We start from the raw sequence: 27,583 nt of genomic DNA on the forward strand, positions 1-27,583 counted from the left end.
AGATTCTGAAGACGTTTGAAAATTAAGAGAGAATGCGTCACACACATTGATACTGACACATTTGAAGACCTTGATGAAATGGGTCATTTCTAAAGCAACATCAGAAAAACGGACTTGTTCTTTAACTCATTCATTCCTAGATATTTGGAGGCCCTCCCAGGAGCCAGGCTGCTGAGACCGCAGGAGGCAGACAGACAGACAGGGACCCCCGCCCTTGAGACATTGACCTTCTCACAGGACCCAAGCGAGGCAGAAAACCATGAGCCATGACCAGGAAGACGTAAGATGGTGCCCGTACCCCCACCAGCAGCCGGGAGACCTGCAGAGCCAGCCCTGCAAATCTCTTAAGAAGCAGGCTTGGCCTGTGTTACATGGACACAGTGTCCAGGGACAGATGGACAGCTCCCATGGCCGTGGGGCCAGACCTGGGCACGCCCGGACCTCCTACTGTGGCCCACCCATGGACAGACACGACACACACAGAGGCAGACACGACACTTGCCCAGAAATACGCACACACAGACACTGAGAGACACAGACACACATACACACTCACCTCGAAATATGACACACACACATCCAGACACACACAGAGACACACTACCCTAGAAATACGCAGACACACATCCAGACACACACAGAGACACACCCACATCCAGACACACAGAGACACACTCACCTAGAGATACACACATACACAAACACATCCAGGCACACACAAAGACGCACCCACATCCAGACACACAGAGACACACTCACCTAGAAATACACACAGACACACCCACATCCAGACACACACAGAGACGCACTCACCTAGAGATACACACACACAAACACATCCAGACACACACAGAGACACACATCTAGAAATACACACAGACACACCCACAGTAACACACACACACTGACACAGAAAAACACACAGGTGCACACACACCCAGTGACACAGACACATAGAGACACAGACACACACACAAATACACAGAGGCAGACACCCAGTAATACACATAGACACAGCCAGTAACATACAGCAAGAAAAAAAAATAGAAAAGAGAAAACCACAGGACAATATCACACAAAAATATGGATGCAAGCATTCTATAAATTTCCATTTTACAGTTTTAATTTCACAAGCCACACATAGATGATACAACGACACAGATAGTGCCTAGATCCCCCATGGCTGTCCCATGGCCCAGCCCCTTCACCTCCCCAGAGCTGACTCTGTCTGCCTGGTTTAGGTTGGGGTCTCTGCTGCATACGGAAACACACAGTGTGACTGCTGTCCGCATGTTTAGGGTGGGGTCTCTGCTGCATACGGAAACACACAGTGTGACTGCTGTCCGCATGTTTAGGGTGGGGTCTCTGCTGCATACGGAAACACACAGTGTGACTGCTGTCCGCACGGTTTAGGGTGGGGTCTCTGCTGCATACGGAAACACACAGTGTGACTGCTGTCCGCACGGTTTAGGGTGGGGTCTCTGCTGCATACGGAAACACGCAGTGTGACTGCTGTCCGCACGGTTTAGGGTGGGGTCTCTGCTGCATACGGAAACACGCAGTGTGACTGCTGTCCGCATGTTTAGGGTGGGGTCTCTGCTGCATACGGAAACACGCAGTGTGACTGCTGTCCGCACGTTTAGGGTGGGGTCTCTGCTGCATACGGAAACACGCAGTGTGACTGCTGTCCGCACGGTTTAGGGTGGGGTCTCTGCTGCATACGGAAACACGCAGTGTGACTGCTGTCCGCACGGTTTAGGGTGGGGTCTCTGCTGCATATGGAAACACGCAGTGTGACTGCTGTCTGCATGTTTAGGGCGGGGTCTCTGCTGCATACGGAAACACACAGTGTGACTGCTGTCCGCACGGTTTAGGGTGGGGTCTCTGCTGCATACGGAAACACGCAGTGTGACTGCTGTCCGCACGGTTTAGGGCGGGGTCTCTGCTGCATACGGAAACACGCAGTGTGACTGCTGTCCGCATGTTTAGGGCGGGGTCTCTGCTGCATACGGAAACACGCAGTGTGACTGCTGTCCGCATGTTTAGGGTGGGGTCTCTGCTGCATACGGAAACACGCAGTGTGACTGCTGTCCGCATGTTTAGGGTGGGGTCTCTGCTGCATACGGAAACACGCAGTGTGACTGCTGTCCGCATGTTTAGGTTGGGGTCTCTGCTGCATACGGAAACACGCAGTGTGACTGCTGTCCGCATGTTTAGGGCGGGGTCTCTGCTGCATACGGAAACACGCAGTGTGACTGCTGTCCGCATGTTTAGGGCGGGGTCTCTGCTGCATATGGAAACACGCAGTGTGACTGCTGTCCGCATGTTTAGGGCGGGGTCTCTGCTGCATATGGAAACACGCAGTGTGACTGCTGTCCGCATGTTTAGGGTGGGGTCTCTGCTGCATACGGAAACACGCAGTGTGACTGCTGTCCGCACGGTTTAGGGTGGGGTCTCTGCTGCATACGGAAACACGCAGTGTGACTGCTGTCCGCACGGTTTAGGGCGGGGTCTCTGCTGCATACGGAAACACACAGTGTGACTGCTGTCCGCATGTTTAGGGCGGGGTCTCTGCTGCATACGGAAACACGCAGTGTGACTGCTGTCCGCATGTTTAGGGTGGGGTCTCTGCTGCATACGGAAACACGCAGTGTGACTGCTGTCCGCATGTTTAGGGTGGGGTCTCTGCTGCATATGGAAACACGCAGTGTGACTGCTGTCCGCATGTTTAGGGCGGGGTCTCTGCTGCATACGGAAACACACAGTGTGACCATTGTCCGCATGGTTTAGGGTGGGGTCTCTGCTGCATATGGAAATACACAGTGTGACCGCTGTCTGCATGGTTTAGGATGGCGTCTTTGCTGCTTATGGAAATACACAGTGCTGCTTTCTTTCTTGCCTAAATAAAACACGAGCAGACAGAAGCCAGCAAGGGATGGAAATAGCACCTCGTCATAGTCAGAAGCGAGTTTATCTCAGCATGCGAGGGCGTTCTGACATTAGGAAGTCTATTAATGCAATTCAGTACACCCGGAGCTTGGGTGCAGTCTCAGGAAATCGGGAGTGGAAAAGCACTTCCTGCATTCCATCCAGGGTGTCTACTAAAACATACAGTGTCTGTCTTACGTATTCTAAAACCTCAGAGGCATCCATGAAACTCTGGAATAAGATGTGGGTGGGGATTTGCAGAGAATTGACATCCCTAACAACACCGAGTCTTCTGGTCCCTAAGTAGGGTCTATTTCTCCATTTTCAGTGACAATCTTTAATTTCTCTTGAAATGTCATAATTTCCACCACCATGTTCTTCCACATCTTCTGTTAAGTTTATTTATAGACACTTGATATTTTGGGTGTTATTATAAATAATAGCTTCCAAATTTGATTTTTAGTGGTTTGTTACTGATGTGTAAATTTTTATATATTAATTTCTTTATTATGTTAAAATACACATAACATACAATTTACTGTATTAAACTTTTTTTGAAAATTTGAGACAGGGTGTCACTGTCTTCCAGGCTGAGTGCAGTGGTACAATCACAGCTCACTACAGCCTCCACCTCCTGGGCTCAAGCCATCCTCCCGCCTCAGCCTCCCAAGTAGCTGGGACCACAGGTGCAAACCACCATGCCCGCCTAATTTTTTCATATTAAATATGTTTCAGTGTGTAGTTCAGCAGCATTAAGCATTTTCCCAGTGCTTGATCTTTCCTGTAGGTGGTATTAAGTAGCTGGCTAGGGCTGCCTTAACAAAGCCCCACAGTTGGCCGGGCGTGGTGGCTCACGCCTGTAATCCCAGCACTTTGGGAGGCCGAGGCAGGTGGACCACTTGAGGTCGGGAGTTCAAGACCAGCCTGGCCAACATATAGTGAAACCCCGTCTGTACTAAAAAACACAAAAATTAGCTGGGCGTGATGGCACATGCCTGTAATCCCAGCCACTTGGGAAGCTGAGGCAGGAGAATCACTTGAACACCTGGGAGACGGAGGTTGCAGTGAGCCGAGATCACACCACTGCACTCCAGCCTGGGTGACAGAGCAAGACTCCATCTCTAAAAAAGCAAAGCTTCATGGGCGGGCAGTGGGAACAGCAGGCAGTTACTCTCACAGTCCTGGAGGCTGGAGGCGAAGATCAATGTTTCTTCTTGGACCCGCACAGGGCTGGGTCCTTCTGAAGCCTCTGACCTTGGCTTGTAGACAGCGTCCCCCTCGTGCACAGCTCTGTCTAAATGTCCTCCTTCTACTAGGACACTGGTCATGTTGGATTAGGGCCCACCCTGATGGCTTCACTTTAACTTCATTACATCTGCAAGGCCCTATCTCCAAACAAGGTCACCTCTGAGGTCCCGGGGGTCAGGGCTGTAACATCTGAGTGCAGGGCGGGGGTCACCTCTGAGGTCCCGGGGGTCAGGGCTGTAGCATCTGAGTGCAGGGCGGGGGTCACCTCTGAGGTCCCGGGGGTCAGGGCTGTAGCATCTGAGTGCAGGGCGGGGGTCACCTCTGAGGTCCCGGGGGTCAGGGCTGTAGTGTCCGAGAGCAGGGCGGGGGTCACCTCTGAGGTCCCAGGGGTCAGGGCTGTAACATCCGAGCACAGGATGGGGTCCCAGTTCAGCCCGGGACGTGAGGTTCTTCTGCGTCTTCTACACACCCAACCACGTCCTGTGTGATGCCATCACCTTGCTTTCTCCTCTAATCTCTCTTCTTTTGGGCACTGGAATTCAGCCCAGCACCGCACACAGCGCGACACCAGGCCCCCAGCCTTCTTCCTGCCGTCAGGGACGGCTCCTGTGCCTCACCCACAGTTACGCTGGGGATGTTTCCTGCTATTCCTGGTCTGCTAGGTTTTCTTGTTGTTTTTTAAAAAACCCATGAATGAATGTTGGATTTTATCAAAAGCACTTTTGGCGTCTGTGGAGATGAGTGTGCGATTTTCTTCCTTCCTTTGCTAACGTGGTGCACGCACGGATGCCATTCCTACGGGTCGCATGCTCATGGGTCCTGGGTCGGTGACTCCTCAGGCATGGATTTTCCACGTTGCTGTGGACGCCATCTCCTAACGACTGTCATCGCACTGCCTAGGACAGGTGACACGAGCACGGTCGGCAGTTTCCACCCAGGCGGCTCCTCCTTGGGCGAGGCTGGACAGCAGTGGCCCTCGGCAGGTGTCTTGCAAAACGCCATTTCAGGACAATTTGGAGAAGGAACACGAGTCCTGCCCCTGGCTGAAGCCTGGCTTAACACCTTTCAGTGAGATTTTTTCTTAAGTGCCAGCATTAGAATTTGCAAAATTGTCAGCAGCCGCTCAGAAGAAAACCCCGGCGGTGTCAGTGGGCCACCATTTTGAGAAATGCTGAAACGTGTCTAGGGAAAACCTTAAGACCCCCAAAGGAGGCCTGAGTGGTCCCGAGCAGATGTACGTGGGGCCAAGCATCAGGCGAGGTCAGTGCAATGCCGCAAAGGTCCCCACACCTTTTTTGCAGTTTTATGGAGTTAGACGGGTTGATAGCAAAGTTTTTACAGGAAAGCACTCAGGTAAGAAGAGGTGGGAACACACTAACAGACAGAACACTCCTTGAAACCTCAAGGCAGAAACTGTGGATGGTGCAGGCTGGGCGCGGTGGCTCACGCCTGTAATCCCAGCATTTTGGGAGGTCAAGGTGGGCGGATCACGAGGTCAGGAGATCGAGACCATCCTGGCTAACATGGTGAAACCCCGTTTCTACTAAAAATACAAAAATATTAGCTGGGCGTAGTGGCGGGCGCCTGTAGTCCCAGCTACTCAGGAGGCTGAGGCAGGAGAGTGGCGTGAACCCAGGAGGCAGAGCTTGCAGTGAGCCAAGATCCCACCAGTGCACTCCAGCCTGGGCGACAGAGCAAGACTCTGTCCCCCCCACAAGAAAAAAGAAAGAAACTGTGTCTGGTGCAGGTTCAGATGCCCCAGGCCTGCAGACAGGAGACCCCAGGACATGGGTGGCTGCAGGTGCAGATACCCCAGGCCTGCAGACAGGAGACCCCAGGACACGGGTAGCTGCACAAGTCACAGGGGCAAGGCTGGAATTTTGAATAAATGGTGCTGGCTAATAACCCAGTGTCCATTTGAACAAAGACTTTGTCCCGCCTCTGCCATCCCTGAGACAGCAAGACCAGCCCTTGCTCCTCAGCCCACTCAATGTGAAGCCGACACGGATGAGGGCATTGATGATGATCCACTTCCACTTAGTGAATATATTTTATCTTCCTTATGAGTTTTTTAATAACGTTCTTTTTTCCGGTTTACTTGATTGTAAGAATACAGTAGATAACATATATAACATACAAAATATCTGTTCATCAACTGTTTATGTTATTGGGGAAGGCTTCTGGTCAACAATAAGCTACTAACAGTTAAGTTTTAGGGAATCAGGCTGGGCGCGGTTGCTCATGCCTGTAATCCCAGCACTTTTGGAGGCCAAGGCAGGAGGACCACTTAAGCCCGGGAGTTCAAGACCAGCCAGGGCAATGAAAGGAGACCCCATCTCTACAAAACACAAACATTAGCTGGGTGTGGTGGCGTGCACCTTTGGTCCCAGCTACTTGGGAGACTGAGGAGGAAGTATCCCTTGGGCCCAGGATTTCGAGGCTGCAGTGAACTGAGATTGCACCATTATACTCCAGCCTGGGTGACACAGCAAGACCCTGTCAAAGAAGTTCTATGTGGGTTTTCTCTGTGCAAGCGTCATTGCCCCTCAGCCTGCATCGTTCAAGGGTTAACCACATCCACCCAACAGATGAATGTGACCATATTGCAGAGGAATGACACAGTCACACTGAAGGAAGTCGAGAAGTAAAGGAACGCCTGAAGTCACCGCGGGGACAGCATTGACTGGACGCTGAAGATGAGGCTGAAGACAAGACACGCTGTGCACGGATGCCAGGCTCTGGGTGGTGGGTCTGTCCCTCACGGGGGTGTATCAGCAAGTCTGGAGCCAGTTCACCCGCAGCTGGGACTAGACAAGCAGGTGAAGGTGTGAAAGCCAGGTTTCTTCAGACAAGAGATGCAACAGGTAAAGCGGCGGATGAGAACAGGCCTGCACTGCTGGGGTGGGCAAGGAGGGACCCGCGCCGCTGGGGTGGGTGAGGATGGGCGTGTGCCCTGGGGTGGGTGAGGATGGGCGCATGCCCTGGGGTGGGTGAGGATGGGCGTGTGCCACTTGGGTGAGCGAGGATGGGGCACATGCCGCTGGGGTGGGTGAGGATGGGCGTGTGCCCTGGGGTGGGTGAGGACAGGGCCCATGCCCCTAGGGTGGGTGAGGATGGACGTGTGCCCTGGGGTGGGTGAGGACAGGGCCCATGCGTCTGGGGTGGGTGAGGATGGGCGTGTGCCCTGGGGTGGGTGAGGACAGGGCCCATGCCCCTGGGGTGGGTGAGGATGCGCGTGTGCCCTGGGGTGGGTGAGGAGGGGCCCGTGCCACTGGGGTGGGCAAGGATGGACGTGTGTCCTGGGGTGGGTGAGGATGGACGTGTGCCCTGGGGTGGGTGAGGATGGACATGTGCCCTGGGGTGGGTGAGGATGGGGCACGTGCCCTGGGGTGGGTGAGGAGGGGCCCGTGCCACTGGGGTGGGTGAGGATGGACGTGTGTCCTGGGGTGGGCGAGGATGGACGTGTGTCCTGGGGTGGGTGAGGATGGACGTGTGCCCTGGGGTGGGTGAGGATGGGCGTGTGCCCTGGGGTGGGTGAGGACAGGGCCCATGCCCCTGGGGTGGGTGAGGATGGGCGTGTGCCCTGGGGTGGGTGAGGAGGGGCCCGTGCCACTGGGGTGGGCGAGGATGGACGTGTGTCCTGGGGTGGGTGAGGATGGACGTGTGTCCTGGGGTGGGTGAGGATAGACGTGTGCCCTGGGGTGGGTGAGGAGGGGGCATGTGCTGGTGAGAAGGGGGCGTGTGCTGTTGGGGTGGGTGAGGACAGGGCCCATGCCCCTGGGGTGGGTGAGGAGGGGCCCGTGCCGCTGGGGTGGGCGAGGATGGATGTGTGCCCTGGGGTGGGTGAGGATGGGATGTGTGCTGCTGGGGTGGGTGAGGACAGGGCCCATGCCCCTGAGGTGGGTGAGGAGGGGCCAGTGCCGCTGGTGTGGGCGAGGATGGACGTGTGCCCTAGGGTGGGTGGCAGCAGCATGAGCTCACACGGTCAGTCTACACACATGTAGATTGTTTGTGCATGGGGGTGAGTACACAGGCATGCATCTTCTGGCTCTGTCCACCAAGAGGGCCTAGACACCGGGATACCCCAGTACCAAAGGAAGCACAGGGTGCAGGTCTCAGTCCCCAACGTCACCCTCCAGTGAGAGGACCCCGCAGGCCTCGGAGTCTCGGCTAGCACCAAGGCCGGGGCAGGGAAACGTCAGGCTGAGCTTGGAGCACTCACAGTCCCGGAACGTGAGGAAATGCGTGAACGGGAGCAGGGCTTGTGGGGAGGGGACCTGGGAGTCAAGATGAAAGCTCCCACGCGCCGGGTGACAGTTTACTGGATTGTAACCCACAGAATAAAAAGCCGCGAGCCCACAGTGACGCACACGAACAATTCGCTGAGTGAAGAGTCGGTGTACACAGAGCTGCCCTTTCTCCTTCCTGGCCCTGGTGGGAGAACTTTTATCACAAGTGGGTGATGGGTTTTGTCCAGTGCTTTTCCATGTCAGCCGGGATGGAATAAAAGTGACGTTTGTCCGTGGCCCTGTCAGTGTACAGCGCGTCACTGATCATCTGCATGTGTGCCCAGGACCGGGGCAGTCACCCAGCAGATACACACGCGGGACCCGGCTTGGCCTCATGGGGTGGCGGCTGTGTCTTGGTTTCCATTTGGTTCAGAAGGTGGGTACGGACCGGGCGTGGTGGCTCACACCTGTCATCCCAGCACTTTGGGAGGGCGAGAGAGGTGGATCACTTGAGGTCAGGAGTTTGAGACCAGCCTGGCCAAAACCACCCATCTCTACTAAAAATGCAAACATTAGCTGGGCCTGGTGGCGGGTGCCTGTGATCCCAGCTACTCAGGAGGCTGAGGCAGGAGAATTGCATGAACCCGGGAGGTGGAGGCTGCAGTGAGCCGAGATCGCACCATTGCACTCCAGTCTGGGTGACAGAGGGAGACTCTGTCTCAAAAAAAAAAATTCCTTCAGGTCCTGCATACCTACGAAACTGCTGACTCAGCTGGTCCAGAGGACCCCACTGACACACGCTGGCCTCACAGCAAAGAAACAGTTTTGAAAGACATCTTTGCTGAGTTTTCCATGCTCAGCTGGCACTCCCTTTCTCTTCGGAGTTCCTGGCCTCCTCAGGGGTCTTGTGGCCTCTCCGGAGGTCTTGCGGCCTCCTCAGGGGCCTGGTCAACCCTCCTTAGTTATAGGAATGGCCTCGTTTGAGGAGATTCCCTCCAATAGGAGGGAGACACTTGCAGAGCAGGATTCATGAACAATCCGTGTAAGTGCGGGGACGATGCCTGGCATGTTACACTCCAGATGCCGGCTGTCAGTAGCGCCGTCACAGTCACTCATGTCTGTGGTTTGCTTCCCACGCCGGGTCTTCAGCCCCATCTACCCACAGGGCCCCAGACTCAACCCCACCATCTCTGTAAATAGAAGCACCAGCCACCCACTGCTTAAGCAGAAAGAGTGCCAGGAACGCTTGTGACTTTCCCCCATCCTCACCTCCACTTCCAAACAATGCTGGGGACCAAGCAGGGGTCATGACCCAGATTCTGTGTTTCTGGCTAATGATTAGTTGGGAGTTCCTTTGGAATAAAACCCCAAGTCCTTGCCACAGCTGGCAGGAGCCTGTTCTGCAAACCGCACCCCCTTCTATGTCACCCTCTCTCTGTATCACAGGGCCCCTCTCTGGTCCTCAGACACTGTGGGAGGCTGGAGGGATCAACCCCAGCCCTCTCTTCCCTACCCACCTTCTGAACTAAATGAAAAGCAAGACTCTGCATGAGCACAGGGGGCCAAGCTGGGTCCTACATGTGGATCAGGCTGGGCGGCCGACCCTGGTCGTGGGTGCACAGATGCAGCCCCGTGTGGGGTGCTTGGGGAGGGCGGCATCCTTCCACCCGGGAGGGGAGATTAAATCACACACACAAAGCACTAGCTGGTGGCAAAGGACATGCTTTATCATATACGGCAGAGCCATGTGGGCACGGAGAACCCGAGGAAAACCCAGCTCCCCATGAGAAGCGTGTCTGTCCAGCGTCTGGGGGAGGGGCGTGTGGTCCTCAGGAAGGCCATGCAGGCGCCCACCCGGAGCTCCCCGGGGACGGCCTCTGCATGCGGCCTCATGACCTTGTGACCTGGGTCTGGCTCTCAGGAGCACCAGGCAGGCAGGGAGGGCATGCCCCGGAGGAGCCCTGCCTGTGGCCGCATTGCCGTTAGAATTTCAATGAGGGGCACTCAGTTTGATGGACGACTCCTGCGGCCCTGGAGGCCTGAGGCCCCACCTGCTCCGTCTGCTCGGGAGACACAACGTCTTGACTCGGCCTCTGTCCCTTTGTCCTCCCTGCCAGGCCTGCCAGCCCTGCGCTGTGACTCTGCCCTGCAGGCCGGGGGCCGGGTAGACACCCCTCAGGAAGAAAAGCCTCTGCCTGGAGCCGCTAGCCTGTGCTGGGGGGGCTTGGAGACCCCAGGGTGTGGGCTTCGGGGCTGCAGATGGCCCAGGCGCTGACCCAAATTCAGTGCTCTCGGGGGTGGGTCTGTGTGTCCCTCCACTGGGCCTCTGGACCGGAACCTTCCGGGGACTCGAGCTTCCCTCTGAGACGTCTCGGCCGACCCAGCCCCTCCTATGTGGCGGCCAGCCTGGGGCCCAGTGGGTAGATTTGCTCCTGTACCATCTCAGGGCCGGTGCCCTGCGGAGGGAGAGGCGCTGTCTGTCAAGCCTCACTCGCTCCTGGTGAGGGCTCTGGTTTTCCAGCCACGTCGCTGCATGGAGAGCAACGCACACAGACAGGGTCTCAGACGCCACCTGCGCCCACCCTGGTCCTGCCGGATAACTCCTCCCTTCCCTCTTCTCCGGCAGTCAAAGCCCCCGACAGAGGGAACGATGGCCCCGGGGGACACAGCTCCTTTCCCCAGCTGTTCCCAGAGCACAGCTGGCTTCAGCCTGGGTGCAGCCACGTCTTACGGGTCCAGCCCGAGTCCGTCCACTTCTGAGGGTCCTGCTGCCCTCCCCCACCTGCCCCCATGCTCCGCAGAGCCCTGCAGAATGAGAGGGTCCTGGACCCGGCTCCTCTGCCTGGGAGAATCTGACTGCTCCAGGTGCAGTCGTAGCCCCAGGAGAGGCCCTGGCGCCCTGACCCCCGGCAGGCAGCGAGGCTGATGTGGGAGGGCGAGGCCGCCCCGCCCTGGCTCTGACAACCCTCCCTGCACTGCTGCCCAACCCTCTCCCCATGCCTCCTCCACCTCCCCCGGGGTTGGCCTGGGAGCCTCCTCCGCTTCCTCCAAGGTTGGCGCCCGGGAGCCGTGCTCTGGGACCACACTCCTCTTTGGCTCTGGGAATTTCTCCTCCCATGTGGAGGCCCCCACAGTAGTGGACACCACCCAGCCAGGCCCACCTGACCGGTCAGGCTCAAACCCTCTGGTACCCGCCCCACCCATAGGACCAGGTGTAAACCAGGCAGCGACACCCCAGACGTGTGGTCTTGGTCAGCTCCCCTGGGCTCCTCTCCCTCCAGCCGGCCCTTCTTTGCCCAGGAAACAGTTTTCTGAAGAGTTCTCTGTTCTCGAGCCTTCCAGCTGCGTGGGAGAGAGTTGACCCCAAGGCTGGGGCCACAAGAGGCCAGGGAGGGTGGGGCCTGGGATCTGCAGCTCACGGGCTGTGTGATTGTGGGCACGAGATTTCATTTCCTGATTCATAAAGGTGGGGACCGATCAAAGCTACTCCTTGGACCTTTGTGAAGATTAAATGAGTTCAACACAGAGCATTCTTGACCCATGGTGAGTATCGTAAAACCTGGCCACTGTAATTTTTCATTTTCCCTTCGGCATTATGACAATATATCCCCAATGGCATAGGATTTTAAGTGAATGTACCGTAATCTGCCCAACCATTCTTTTACTGTGGACACTTGAGTGATTTCCAATCATGTTTACTCTCATTTGTTTTCTTTTTCTTTCTTTTTTTTTTTTTTTGAGATAGTCTTGCTCTGTTGCCAGGCTGGAGTGCAGTAGTGCGATCTCAGCTCACTGCAACCTCTGCCTCCCGGGTTCAAGTGATTCTCCTGCCTCAACCTCCCAAGTAGCTGGGACTACAGGCACACATCAACGCACACAGCTACTTTTTTTTTAACTTTTAGTGGATACGGGGTTTCACCATGTTGTCCAGGCTGGTCTCAAACTCCCAACCTCAGGCGATCCGCCTGCCTCGGCCTCCCAAAGTGCTGGGATTACAGGTGTGAGCCACTGCACCCAGGCTAGTAATATTGACTCTTAGGCTAGTAATATTGACTCTTAGAGCTAACACTCTAACATGGAAAGAAGAAAACAATTGTTTCTCCTTAGGGATTGTTTCCTTAAAATTTGGCCCAGAAACTATAATCCTGAGTCAAATGGTGTCGATGTTCTCATTATCCTGGAAGAATCACGCTGACCTTGGCTTTAAAAGGTTGAATCACCTCGGACTTGGGAACGGCAACGGGTCTCTCACAGAAGCTCGGCCGCACTGCAATATGCAGATGTGTTTGTTTTCATTAGTATTTCTGTGTTTTACCATTTTTCTGAGCTTACTAATTATGTGTTTTACCGATTTTTCTGAGCGTACTAATTATGTTCTATTTAAATGTTCTCTGTCTACTGATCTGTTGTAAATGTAATTTGTAATTACCGGGATCACCCTCAGTGTGATGTGAGGTCTGATCTCCAACCTCATGCCTCACTGCCTCTGAGAAACCACCTGTTGTTCCTGATACTCTTGCAAGGTGGGTGGATCAAACTCTCTGCCTCTGCTAGCTTTTCTCCCAGGTCTCACACCTGGACCCTCACCCCCCACCCCCACCAACTCCCCTCGCAGGCCTCACACCCGGACCCCCACCCCCCACCCCCACCAACTCCCCTCGCAGGCCTCACACCCGGACCCCCACCCACTCCCCTCCTAGGCCTCCCACCTAGACCCCTGCCCCCACCAATTCCCCTTCCAGGCTTCACACCTGGAACCCCATACCCACCAACTCCCCTCCCAGGCCTTACACCTGGACCCCCACCCCCACTGACTCCCCTCCCAGGCCCCACGCCTAGACCCCACCCCTACCAACTCCTCTCCCAGACCTCACACCTGGACCCCCCACCCCCACTGACTCCCCTCCCAGGCCTCACACCTGGACCTCCACCCCTCATCCCCACCGACTCCCCTCCCAGGCCTCACACCTGGACCCCCCACCCCCACCAACTTCCATCCTAGGCCTCACACCTGGACCCCCACCCCCACCAACTCCCCTCCCAGGCCTCACACCTGGACCCCCACCCCCCACCCCTCATCCCCACTGACTCCCCTCCCAGGCCTCACACCTGGACCCCCACCCCTCATCCCCACTGACTCCCCTCCCAGGCCTCACACCTGGACCCCCCACCCCCCACCCCCACCAACTTCCATCCCAGGCCTCACACCTGGACCCCACCCCCACCAACTCCCCTCCCAGGCCTCACACCTGGACCCCCCACCCCCCACCCCTCATCCCCACTGACTCCCCTCCCAGGCCTCACACCTGGACCCCCCACCCCCCACCCCCACCAACTTCCATCCCAGGCCTCACACCTGGACCCCCACCCCCACCCCTCATCCCCACCGACTCCCCTCCCAGGCCTCACACCTGGACCCCCACCCCCACCGACTCCCCTCCCAGGCCTCACACCTGGACCCCCACCCCCACCCCTCATCCCCACCAACTCCCCTCCCAGGCCTCACACCTGGACCCCCATCCCCTACCCTTCATCCCCGCCGACTCCCCTCCCAGGCCTACACCAGGTCCCCCACCCCCTCTTGCCTGTCACAGTGCCTCCTGGAACATGGAACCCCTCTAGCAACTCCCTAATTTTCTTCTATTCGTAGCAAATTGTCTCAAAAAATGTGTCTACACCCACCATCCAAGACCCTGCATCCAAGACGCCCCATCCAAGACCACCCTCTCCTCTAGTCACTATATGAACACCACCTCTCTGCATCTCATTTCCTCAGCCACCCCTGCTTGTCCTGGGCCTGGACTCAGCCTGGCCGTGGCTGCACGTGGCTCTTCTCCCCCTTTCCCAGGGCTCTTTCCAGCCCACGGAGCAGAGTGCCACCTCCCTGCCTACCTCAGCCCCAGTTCCCTCAAAGGGCAAACGTTCCACCTGCCGACCCATTTTCCTGCTTCGGGCCGGCCAGGGCCAGGCCTGGTCTTCCCAGCCCTACTGCGGTGCCCCACCCACAGGACAGCCTGGGGGGCATCAAGCCCCATGCCTCTGAGAGCCTGTGAGTGAGTGGCCTCCATGGTGCTGGGATCGCTCCAGCTGCCTTGCTTGGCCCCCGGGCCTCCCTTCAGGATCTAGATCACACCCAGACACCTGTCCCTGCCTCTGCCCCAGCACCTCCGCCTGGAATGTGAATCCGCAGCTACCTGTGGAGCCGGCGCCTTCTCTCCGTCCTTCTCACACTGAGGGGCACCCCCAGAGAGGTCACCATGGCCCGAACGTCTATCCCCAGAAATTCTTCTGTTGAAACCTTCACTGCCAAGGTGATGCTGTTGGGAGGAGGGGCCTTTGGGCGGGTCTGGCCGTGAGGGTCGGCCTCGTGAATGGATTAGTGCCCAGACAAAAGGGACCTCAGAGAGCCCCTCACCCCTTCATCACGTTCGGATGTGGCCAGGAGGCGCTGGCTGTGAACCACAGTCTGCCGGGGCCTATTAGACTCACAGTCTCCAGAGCTGTGAGCTAAATGTCGGTTGCTTGAAGCCGCCGACGGGGGTGTTTTGCTGTGGCAGCCCGAGTGGCAGAGACTGGGGAGATCCTGGCCACAAAAGCGGCAGGGCCTGCCCCTCCAGTTCCTGTCTAAGCCATCACCATAGGTGCATCCTTCACCACCTGCCTGCTGCCCTGCTGGGCCGTTCTCTGCCTTCCAGACGTGAACGTGAGTGCGAGGGTGGGCACGGCCTGCACGTGCCTGGCCCTGCTCCACACGAGCTTCCGGGTGTGCCGGTGAGCCAGATGCCTGCTGGGTTCCCACAGCAGCCTCTCTGTTCTTCTCCCTGATTGTAGAGACGTGACCCTTGCCTGCTGGCTCCGGCTCAGGGAGGTGTGCTGTGTGTCCTTCGCGACGTGCGCCGGGGGCCGGCCCCTGCCAGCTGGGAGGCCAGTGCTGTGTGTCCTTCATGGTGTGCACTGGGGGCTGGTGCTGTGTGTCCTTCACAATGTGCACTGGGGGCCAGCCCCTGCCAGCTGGGAGGCCAGTGCTGTGTGTCCTTTGCCATGTGCGCTGGGGGCTGGTGCTGTGTGTCCTTCACAATGTGCACTGGGGGCCAGCCCCTGCCAGCTGGGAGGCCAGTGCTGTGTGTCCTTTGCGATGTGTGCTGGGGGCCAATGCTGTGTGTCCTTCATGGTGTGCACTGGGGGCTGGTGCTGTGTGTCCTTCACGATGTGTGCTGGGGGCCGGCCCCTGCCAGCTGGGAGGCCGGTGCTATGTGTCTGCTCTGTCAGCCCCCTCAGGTGGGTGGCTTGGGCGTCGGCCATGGTGGGAATGTTTACACCACGGAAATTGGCCAGTGCCTCCAGCCAGGGTTTTGTTTCCCTCGTGAGTTGCTCGTTGCTAAATCAGCGCAGCATGGATTGGCCTTCCTCTTCCTCTGTTCTGTTTTGTTATGGGATGTCTCTAACATACGGAAAACCATAGAGAATGATATGATAAGCACCTTCGGCCCTTCCCAGCTCTAAGACTCTCTGACATTTGGCTGTGTCTGTGCCATGATTTTAAGTGGATTCAACCCGTCCAATCCACCCAAAGCCCCTGGTGCCCTGTGGTGCCATTGCTCTCCCTCCTGGGGCAGATTCCACATCTGGAGTGTCATGCCGGGGCACGTTTGTAGACCTCACAGCACACATGTGACCCTCAACACTATACAGGTGGTTTCTTTCTTTTTTTTTTTTTTGAGACAGAGTCTTGCTCTGTCACCCAGGCTGGAGTGCAGTGGCACGATCTTGGCTCACTGCCGGCTCTGCCTCCCGGGTTCACGCCATTCTCTTGCCTCAGCCTCCCAAGTAGCTGGGACTACAGGCGCCCGCCACCACGCCTGGCTAATTTTTTTGTGTTTTTAGTAGAAACGGGGTTTCACTGTGTTAACCAGGATGGTCTCGATCTCCTGACCTCGTGATCCACCCGCCTTGGCCTCCCAAAGTGCTGGGATTACAGGTGTTAGCCACCGAGCCCAGCCTACAGCGTGGTTTTACGTGGGGGTTTTTTGGTTTGTTTTGAGACAGGGTCTTGCTCCATCACCCAGGCTGGAGTGCAGAGGCATGATCATGGCTCACTGCAGCCTTAACCTCCCAGGCTCAAACCATCCTCCCACCTCAGCCTCCTGAGTAGCTGGGACCACAGGCTTGTGCCACCATGCCCAGCTCATTTTTTATTTTATTTTTTTTAGATATGGGGGTCTTACTATGTTGCCCAGGCTGGTCTCGAACTCCTGGGCTCAAGCGATCCTCCCGCCTTGGCCTCACAAAGTGCTGGGATTACAGGTGTGAACCACCACAAACAGCCCCTCTTTTCCTTGCCTGGGTTAGGGACCCACTGAGAATAGGACAGGAGAAAAGGCAGATGTGATTTTTTCAGAATATCAACTTTCTACCCGGCCCCAGCACTGGCTGTCCACCCACGCTGCCCTGCCATCCACCCATACTGCCCTGCCGTCCACCCATGCTCCCCTGCCGTCCACCCACGCTGCCCTGCCGTCACCATGGCACTCGGAGCTGCTGGAGCTTTGACTACTTTATCTTTGTGCCCTTTTCTGCCTTCTTATCAACTCCCTTTCCCTGCCTCTGCAAACAATGCCGGTGAAATTTAGATAGGAGTTGCATTGTACACAGATATTACAGAGGGAAGGAATAACATTGTTACAACATTGACTCCAACACACAAACCTCTCTCTCTCTTGCTCTCTCTCTCTCTCGCTCTCTCTCTGTCTCTCTCGCTCTCTCACTCTGTCTCTCTCGCTCTCTCTCTTGCTCTCTCTCTCTGTCTGTCTCTCTCGCTCTCTCTCGCTCTGTCTCTCTCGCTCTCTCTGTCTCTCTCTCTCACTCTCTCTGTCGCTCTCTCTCGCTCTCTGTGTCTCTCACTCTCTCTCGCTCTCTCATGCTCTCTGTCTGTCACTCTCTCTCGCTCTCTCTGTCTCTCTTGCTCTCTCTCTGTCTCTCTCGCTCTCTCTGTGTCCCTCTCTCTCGCTCTCTCATGCTCTCTCTCTGTCGCTCTCTCTCACTCTGTCTCTCTCGCTCTCTCTGTTTTCTCTTGCTCTCTCTCTGTCTCTCTCGTTCTCTGTCTGTGTTTCTCACTCTCTCATGCTCTCTCTCTGTCGCTCTCTCTCACTCTCTCTGTCGCTCTCTGTCTCTCTCGCTCTCTCTCTTGCTCTCTCTGTCGCTCTCTCTCGCTCTCTCTGTGTCTCTCACTCTCTCTCGCTCTCTCACGCTCTTTGTCGCTCTCTCTCGCTCGCTCTGTCTCTCTTGCTCTCTCTCTATCTCTCTCGCTCTCTCTGTGTCTCTCACTCTCTCTCTCTCATGCTCTCTGTGGCTCTCTCTCTGTCTCTCTCGCTCTCTCTGTTTCTCTTGCTCTCTCTCTCTCTCTGTCTCTCTCGCTCTCTCTCTGTGTCTCTCCCTCTCTCTCGCTCTCTCATGCTGTCTCTCTCTTGCTCTCTCTCACTCTCTCTCTCTCTCTGGTCTTCTTTGAAGTCTTTCATTAAACTTTAATAATTTTCTGCTCACAGATCTTATATGTATTTTGTTAGGTTTATTCCTAAGTATTTTTTATTTTGGGGTTTGAATTTTCACATTTGTGTTTGATGCCCATATAGAAAACTGCAAATGACTTTCGAATGTTGATTTCTAGATTGGAGCATCTTGTTAAACTATTTTAATTCTCATAATTTGTGGATTGCAGTATTTTTTGTAAGTAATCATTTCCTCAATACATAGTTTAGTTTCTTTGTTTCCAATTTTTAATATCCATTGTTTCTTTTTAAAATTTATTTTATTTATTTATTTATTAATTTATTTTGAGATGGAGTCTCTCTGTCACCCAGGCTGGAGTGCAGTGGTGTGATCTCGGCTCACTGCAAGCTCTGCCTCCCGGGCTCACGCCCTTCTCCTGCCTCAGCCTCCCGAGTAGCTGGGACTACAGGCGCCCACCACCACGCCCGGCTAATTTTTTTGTATTTTTAGTAGAGACGGGGTTTCACCGTGTTAGCCAGGATGGTCTTGATCTCCTGATCTCGTGATCCACCCGCCTCGGCCTCCCAAAGTGCTGGGATTACAGGCGTGAGTCACCACGCCCGGCCCGTTGTTGCTTTTTCTTGTCTGGTGGTGAGTGGGTCCTCAAGTTCTTCGTGGGTTAGAGGCAGTGAGGGTGAGTTGTCTCATTCCTGATTTTATTTAAAAATGTGTAATTGTGATGGTTGCTGTGCTTTGTTTTTTTTTTGTTTTTTTGTTTATTTTTTTGCGTATTCCTTTTATAAAGTTAAAAAAATTATTTTATTCCTAGTTTGGTAAGAGTTTTATCTTAAAATACTGTTGAATTTTATCAAGTATTTATCTTGCCTCTATTGAAATTGACATGTGGTTTTCCTTTTTGCACTGTTTGTGTGGCAAATCACAAGGCTGGGCCATGGAGTGACTATCTCCTGGGAGACTCGGGCGGGTGAGCTGGTCATGCCTGAGCTCCACCCAACCTTCTGCACTCCTCAGTCTTCCGATTCCTTCTCCACTTCCCCGAGGAACTCAACTGTTGGATTGTAGGGAGCACGGAGGTTGAGAGGCTTTTGGGAGACCTGGGAAGGTGGGCTCTGGACAGGAGAGGCAGGGGAGTTGCTGCCTGGCCCCTGCTTTGTGCAGCACCAGGCACAGCCTCGGAAGATGCTGCCGCCACACTCAGGGCTCCTGGATGATGCCACGGGCAGAGGCTGACCCAGAACCATTCAGGAAAGACATCCCAGGTGGTGTAGTCCAAGCTTCTCCTGCGCTGTGGGAGGAAAGCACATGAGGGTGGGGGTGTGCAGGGCTGTGACAAACAGGCCAGCAAACAGGCCAGCATGGCCTGCTTCTGGTCACTGGCCAGGCCCGCCCTGCTGCAGAGTGAAGACTTCCTGTAAGGCCACCCGGCTGCTCCCACCCGGCGACGGCTCTGCAGTGAGGCCCACGCCACCTGGCTGCTCCCTCCTGGTGATGGCTCTCCAGTGAGGCCCACGCCACCCGGCTGCTGCCCCCCAGCGACGGCTCTCCAGTGAGGCCCACCTGCCATCCCCCCGCAAGGGTAAACAGAGGCCTGTGAGTCGGTGTGGCAACCTCCAGGCCAGGCGAGCTGCTTTTCTAGGTCAACACTGGTCCTCTCTTGCCATCCTGTAAATCAGATACCAAGTTTAAAAGCTGACCACAGAAAACCAAACATTGTGTGTTCTCACTGATATGTGGGAGCTAAGCTGTGAGGACGCGAAGGCATAAGAATGATACAGTGGACTTTGGGGACTTGGGGAGAAGAATGGGAGGGGGCGAGGGATAAAAGACAACAAATAGGGTGCAGTGTATACTGCTCAGGTAATGAGTGCACGAGGATCTCGCAGATCAGCACTCAAGAACTTACTCCTGGAACCAAATACCACATGTACCCCAATAACTTATGGAAAAATAAAATAAATAAGTAAATAAATAAATGCTGACCACACCCCATGTAAAACAGCAGGGAAGGGCTCAAGGAGGGGAAGTGGTGGGAGGAGAAAACGTGCGTGGCTGCCCCAGCCCCGCCGCCGCCTCTGCACGGCACGGTGTCCTGTCCGTGGCTCCATAGCCATTGTGTTCTCAAAGGGGCTGAGCCGTCATTCGTCCTGTTCTTTGGGGTTGTTCCAAAATGCCATCCACGGTTGGGCGTGGTGGCTCATGCCTGTAATCCCAGCATTTTGGGAGGCCGAGGCGGACGGATCACCTGAGGTCAGGAGTTTGAGACCAGCCTGGCCAACATGGCGAAACCCCGTTTCTACTAAAAATACAAAAATTAGCCAGGCATGGTGGTGGGTGCCTGTAGTCCCAGCTACTCAGGAGGCTGAGGCAGGAGAATCACCTGAATCCAGGAGGCAGAGGTTGCAGTGAGCTGAGATCACACCACTGCACTCCAGCCTGGGCGACAGAGCGAGACTCTGTCTCAAAAAAAAAAAAAAAAAAAATAGCAAAACATAAAAACAACAAAATGTCGTCCATGAACTTTGGCTTCCAGGTGGTCTTGGGGAGACTCCAGGCTCAGCCTCCTCCCGCTGCTCCCTTGAAGGAGCCGTCCTGACTGTCCTTGGCCGCCTGAGCCCGCTGCCCCAGCAGGAGGTCTACTGCTCTGGTGGCAAGAGGACTCCCGGGCCTGTGGCTGTCCAGGCGTCCCCTTCAGGGGAAGCGTGTGTGTGACGTGAATACTCCACACCACCTCAGCACCTGCAAAACCCAGACGTGCTGACGCGGGGAGCATGGGCTTAGCCGGTGCGTCACTAGGGCCATGGTGCAGGGAACCACCCTGGGCCTACGTGTCCCGGCTCTGGGAGAACATCACACATGGACCTGGCCCACCTTGTGGGACCGCACCCTCCAGAGGCCTCGTCCTGTAGACAATTGTCACACATTGTCACACAAGTGAGCCTTCAACAGCCCATGATGGGGGTGACGTGGCCCAGGTACAGCAAGGGAACCCACGGGCCTGAGCCCTTTCTCTCCCTTTCCTCTGTGGAATGGGGCCCTGGGTCGCAGCTAATGCTTTGTGGAGGACCATGACAGCTGCTCAGACTCTGCGTATGGTGTCAGCAGAAGTGCCATGGCCAGGGACAGAAACTCATGTCCAGAGGAAGTGTCTATTCCAACCGGGACACATTGTTGCACCCTCCCTGATGGAGGGGTCCAGTGAAACCAACCTCCCCCCGTGACCGGCTCGTCCCTTGGGGAACAGTGCAGTTTCAGGCCCACAGCTCTGGCTCTCTGCTGCTGGTTGTTGGGCTTTTGGCCGTGGTGGGGGGCCCATGTCTGAGGCTGGGCGCAGCTTCCATGCTCACTGCTGTGGGCACTGCCCAGGAGCCATCAAGCACGCCTGGGGTGGCTGGTGACATCCCCAAGACAAGCCATGTGTTCAGCTGGCTGTGATGAGCCTCCGTGGACACGCAAATATCCCCACGCCCTGTGCCCCTCTGGAAAGATTCGTCCACAAGTCTCTCCCCGACCTCCTTGTCATCAACCTTTCAAACGGACGGCTTCCAAGTCCTGGACCATCCGGCAAACCGTTAGCCACATCCCCTGAAGAGGTCTGGTCCTGTCCTCTTGTCCAGGCACAGGACACAGCCAGTGAGGCCGCCCCAAGCACTGCTCGCTAGGACGACGCCCCTGTCCTGCCTCCCTACAGGGCCATCCCCAGATGAGGCTGCAGCATTGCCCCGTGTGCTCTCAGCTGGTGCCAGTGTTGTCTGGAACTGTCTGGACCTACCTGGAAACTGAGTGTGAGTGTTTGATTCCTCAGTCCCCTGGTGGCTGGGAACTGCCCTGGAAGGCACTGGTGCTTGTGGAGGGAGAAATGGCAATGTCTGGGTGTGGGTGCTGTGGGCCTGGGTGCTGTGGACGTGGGTGCTGTGCACGTGGGTGCTGTGGGCCTGGGTGCCGTGGGCCTGGGTGCCGTGGACGTGGGTGCATGGCACAGATGGGCGGCCACCTGAACGAGTGGGAGGAGTGCAGTCCCAGGCCCTCCCAGAGACTGTGCCATAGTCTCCACCCCAAGTGATGGTGGAGGGATGCTGGGAACAGTAAGCTTTAATGCTTGGTGAATCTTGCATTGCCTCATTCATGACCGGTAGGTCACGTGGTCATCTGACACTTCCATCTCTTCCGAGGCCCAGTGGAAAGCCAGGAGCTGGGTCTCCAAAGGAAAATGGTTACTTTCAGAAGAGGGCATGATTTTTCTCCAAAACGCTGGGTGGCTGAGCTGGGATTCTTCTGAAGGGTTTGTCGGAAGCTCCACACGGCATCCCTGTCTGACACGGACCTGTTGTCACCGTCTGATTTGCTGAGACACGCGTGCAGAGGTGCCTGATGGCAGCCTGGACCTGCTACAGAACCTTCTGCTGCTGTAGGCCCCTTCAAAACTGACAGCCTCGGAGGCTTCCATATGGTCGAAGCAGCCTGCTTCAATATGGTGCATGAGCTCTCTGGGGTCTAAAAAGGCCTACCAAGCAGCATTGTGCCACCTTCTTAGTGCAAAGAACAGGAAGTTGGGTCAAGTATCTTCTTCTTCTTCTTCTTATTATTATTATTATTATTAATCATTATTGTTGAGACAAGGTCTCACTCTGTTGCCCAGGCTGGAGAGTGGTGGTGCCATCACAGCTCACTGCAGCCTTGAACTCCTGGGCTCAAGCGATCCTCCTGCCGTGGCCTTCCAGAGTGCTGCGATGACAGGTGTGAGCCACCATGCCTGGCTGGGGGCACATATCTTCATATACCCCAGACCACAGGATGTCTAGAAATTTCACTGAAATGACAGAATCCTTCATTTTGTGAGGTGTGTCTCCTACTATGGAGGCACGAAAGGGCCTTACTAAGACAATTAGAGTATTTACTACTTCCTGCCACCAGGTCTGATCTCCATTACACCATCGGCATAGTGAACTGGCACTTTGTCCCGTGGGATGGCCAGGACTGAGATGGGCAAGGGCCCTGAGGTCTATATTTTGACAAAGGGATGGACGATGGGCACAGTTCTGAGAAGCACGAGCCGGGGTGTATTGCTGTCCCTGCCAGGCGAAAGTAGCCTTCCCCTGTGGCTCAGCTGTTGTGTGTGGAAGGAAACGTTGGTCAGATGAGTTTCCTCATGGAAGCCATGGCTGGGTGTTCCATCACACGAGGTACATCTGGAGGGGCAGCTGCAATTGGAGTCCCCACCCGATTGTGTTTGCAGCCATCCACGGTCACTCTCCAAAATCCACCTCTGTCCTTCACAGGCCAAAGAGGTGAAGCAAAACGATGTGATAGGAAGCTGAGATATCGGCCGGGCACAGTGGCTTACACCTGTAATCCCAGCACTTTGGGAGGCTGAGGCGGGTGGATCACCTGAGGTTGGGAGTTTGAGACCAGCCTGGCCAACATGGTGAAACCCTGTCTCTACTAAAAATACAAAATTAGCCGGGCATGGTGGCGCACGCCTGCAGTCACAGCTACTCGGGAGGCTGGGACAGGAGAATTGTTTGAACCTGGGGGACAGAGGCTGCGATGAGCCAAGATCACACCACTGCACTCCAGCCTGGGCAACAGAGCAAGACTCTGTCTCAAACAAACAAACAAACAAACAAAAAAAGAGGAATCCAGGATACCGTTGCCAGTATGCACTGTAAATCTTTCTCCTAGATTTCTCTGAAGAAGTCTGCAGCCCTTTGGCAGCGTGGCTGCAGATGGAAGGAAGGAAACAGTTCGCCCTGGAGAATGGCTAGGCAGCACCTCTGAGCCGAGCATCCCACCCGCTCTGACTGGCCCACAATCGTGGGGCCAGTGGTATCTCAGAGCCCTTCTGTAAGGAGGTCTGGTCCCCCGGCATTCAGGGGTTCTGAGCTGCTCAGTTCTGGGATATGGGGAAAAGCCAGGATTCTCCACCATGCTGGCTGACGCCATTTCTCTGTTCACCAAACCTACAGGGTTTTGTCACTTACGGTGATTGCCATGGTCTGAATGCTTGTGTCCCCCTCGAAAGGTAGGTATTGAAACCTAATCACCAAGGTGATGGTGTTGGGAGGTGGGACCTTCAAGAGGTGGCAAGGTCATGGGGGCAGAGCCCTCATAAATGGATTGGTGCCCTTATGAAAGGGGCCCATGGGAGCCTTGTTTGCCCCATGTACGGGTGCAGCCGGAAGTTGCTGTCTGAGAGGAAACTGGCCTCCACCAAACACAGCTGGCACCTTGGTCTTGCACTTCCAGCCTCCAGAACTGTGAGATGTGTTTCTGTCGTTTATAAGCCACCCAGTTCTTTAATGATATGTTTGTTATGGTAGCCCAAACAGACTAAGACAGAGACCAGAGAACACTTTGGCAGGCTACTTACGTGTTTTAGTCCTGGGGACACTTCGATCAGTTAGACATTCCCCAAAGTCCTACAGGGTGAAGGACACAGTTGCTGCCCTGGCCCTGTCACCCATTGAGACCAGGACACCCCATTGTGCTGGAGCTGCTACCTGGTTGCCAACACTCAGGCAGCCTGTTCAATGAGAGCAACTTGCACCACTATCTCGGTCCACAGAGCCTTCCAAGATGCGGTGCCCTCCATCAGCATATTGCCACGCCTTTCTCTCCCAGGATGCATTGCTGGGATGGATGAACAGGGCCATGCGATAAATCCTCTAACGTTGCCACGTCTGTGCTTTTGCCTTCTTTCCTCTCCGTTGTATGGAGGAAGTTCTGACAGCTCACTTCATTTCACATGGTGTGCAAGCTTCTGTCAAACAACGGAACAAACTATGAGAACCACTCCCAGCCACTGCTTCTGCACACTTCTCTGCTAAGTGAGTCTCTGCTGTGTGAGTCTCATTGGTAAAACTACCCTGATCTAACATTCTGTTACCTCCTTTGTGGTCCAACACTCCGAGAGTCCACGGCCTCAGACGCCCCTGGGTTTCTGCTGATGTAAATTGGCAAAAACTTGCATTCAGTGTGTATGTGGCTCCTCTTGGGTCTCACTGTGTGTTTATCCCTCTGCACCCAACTCTAGTCATGGCTCTGGGAATAATGAGGGTCAGTGGAGGTGGATCTCAAGGGAGATCTGTCATCTTGCAAGGCTGTTTCCTCAAGTGAAGCCATCACAGATCTTTGGGCACAGTTTTACTCACCTCAGACTCTAAGGAAGGGTCACTTCTGCTTACAGGAAGACTCAGGAAGGTCTAATGTTCAGGGGACTCAGAGTCAGAGAAATCCACCCTCTCCAGTTCTCGAGGTCTCGTTCTTTCCAAATAAATGCCTTAACTTTGACTTAAGAGATTTAGTAAGACATTTAATTATTCTTTAGTTGTAATTCATTAGCCTGCAAGATCAAATTTGTACTCTGCATTTAAAAAAAAAGTTGACTCTACAGCTACAAGAACTAAAATGGTTTTTTTAGGACAGCTATAGAAGGGCTCTGGTTCTCTGTCTATACCTTCAACTGAGCACTTAAGGCCACAGCTTGTCATTTTCTTTGTCAGTTCCCCAGTGCAATAAGCAGCAGCCACCCCATGCCACATCCTTGTATGCATGGTTTCCATCCACATCCTAATGTCCTATTGCAAGAGCCCCCTGGTGTGTGAAACCCAGGCTTGTGATGGGCACTACGTTGCAGAGACCTCAAGGTAATGATTTTACCAGTGACAATGTTCATAGATTATCTGCATCCTACTTCCCACTCCTCACGTGGTCCTCACTGACATCAGACAAAACCTGGTCTGTCCAATTACTAACTCCAGATTCCCATCTTCAAGGTTCTGCCTTCCTGGAAACACTGCTGGTACAGCAATGGTTGGTCGGGAACACTAAAGTCACTCTAGGTATTTTGGGTAGAAGGAGATTCATTGCAGGGAACTCTAGGCTTACAGAAATGTTGAGAACTTTGGGGACTGAAGGTTATTTCAGGAGATCTGGAAGTGCAGGGATAGAAGGGTAGCATCCATTGCCCCCTGATAACTGTACCACTGACATGGCTAGAAACCACCCCAGTGATCCCAGCTGCTTGTAGCACCTCAGGGTGATTCTCAAACTGACTCCAGAAGCCAAGGTACACTGCTGCCAATGACTGCAGGGGCCTCTGCAAAACGGACGTTGATGAATGAAACAAAGTGTGATCTACCCATAGCAGGGAATGTTATTCAGCCTTAAAAAGGAAGGAAATCCTGCAGCTCACGCCTGTCATCCCAGCTCTTTGGGAGGCTGAGGCAGGAGAATGGCTTGAGGCCAGGAGTTTGAGACCAGCCTGGGCAACATAATGAGACCCCCGTCTCTACAAAAAACAATTTAAAATTTTGCTGTAGTCCCCGCTACCCAGGAGACTGAAGCAGGAGGATAGCTTGAGCCCAGGAAGTTGAGGCTGCAGTGAGCTATGATCTCTCCTGTCTCTAAAAAAGAAAAAAAATAAAAGGAAATAAATTAATTCTCACACAGGCTACAAAATGGATGAACCTTGAGGACATTATGCTGAATCAAAGAAGCCATTCAGCAAAGGACAAATCCTATAAGCTTCCCCGTATACGAGGAACCCAGAGCAGTGAAATCCCCAGTGACAGGAAGTGGATGGTGGGCACCAGGGGCTGGCACAGGGGATGGGAGTCAGTCTTCCATGGGGACAGGGACAGCTTCAGTTTGGGAAGCTGAAGAAGTTCTGGAGATGATGATGGTGGTGACAAGTGAACACCAACGTGAATGTATCAGGGACAGCTTCAGTTTGGGAACTTGAAGAAGTTCTGGAGATGACGGTGGTGACAGGTGCACACCAACGTGGATGTATCAGGGACAGCTTCGGTTTGGGAAGCTGAAGAAGTTCTGGAGATGATGATGGTGGTGACAGGTGCACACCAACATGAATGTATCAGGGACAGCTTCAGTTTGGGAAGTTGAAGTTCTGGAGATAATGATGGTGGTGACAGGTGCGCAGCAATGTGAATGTATCTAATGGCACTAAACTGTGCACTTTAAAACTGAGTGCATTTACAATGGTAAATTTTATGTTATGCGCATTCCACTGTAGTGAAAAAGAGTTAACTTCACCTGAAATGAATTCGTGTGGTAACCATTGGTTCTGTGTTAATAGCATGGACTTCCATTGTATCTGCATAATGCCGAGACCAGCTCAGTCTGGGAGACCCTAACCCAGTGGCGCTAGAGGAATTAAAGACACACACACAGAAATATAGAGGTGTGAAGTGGGAAATCAGGGGTCTCACAGCCTTCAGAGCTGAGAGCCCCGAACAGAGATTTACCCATGTATTTATTAACAGCAAACCAGTCATTAGCATTGTTTCTATAGATACTAAATTAACTAAAAGTATCCCTTATGGGAAACGAAGGGATGGGCCAAATTAAAAGAATAGGTTGGGCTAGTTAACTGCAGCAGGAACACTCCCTTAAGGCACAGATCGCTCATGCTATTGTTTGTGGCTTAAGAATGCCTTTAAGCGGTTTTCCACCCTGGATGGGCCAGGTGTTCCTTGCCCCCATTCCCATAAACCCACAACCTTCCAGCCTGGGCGTTAGGGCCATTATGAACATGTCATAGTGCTGCAGAGATTTTGTTTATGGCCAGTTTTGGGGCCAGTTTATGGCCAGATTTTGGGAGGCTTGCTCCCAACAACATAAAGCTGCAAAATAGATTTAATCCACATTTTAAA

At 54.5% G+C, this 27,583-nt stretch overlaps 1 long non-coding RNA gene across 2 annotated transcripts; it reads left to right on the top strand.

The window, feature by feature from the left end:
* Positions 1 to 11,821: 11,821 nt before the first annotated feature.
* Positions 11,822 to 27,475, top strand: LOC107966987 (uncharacterized). 2 transcript variants are annotated; one of them, XR_008537932.2, is made up of 4 exons: positions 11,822 to 11,948; positions 21,601 to 23,761; positions 23,876 to 23,931; positions 24,475 to 27,475. It is a non-coding gene; the product is annotated as an uncharacterized LOC107966987 (long non-coding RNA). The 2 variants fall into 2 exon arrangements; XR_010147418.1 differs by having other exon boundaries at positions 23,592 to 23,931.
* The last annotated feature ends 108 nt before the right edge of the window (positions 27,476 to 27,583 follow it).

The sequence above is a fragment of the Pan troglodytes genome, chromosome 9 (assembly GCF_028858775.2).
Source record: "Pan troglodytes isolate AG18354 chromosome 9, NHGRI_mPanTro3-v2.0_pri, whole genome shotgun sequence".
In the NCBI taxonomy this organism is placed as follows: domain Eukaryota; kingdom Metazoa; phylum Chordata; class Mammalia; order Primates; family Hominidae; genus Pan; species Pan troglodytes.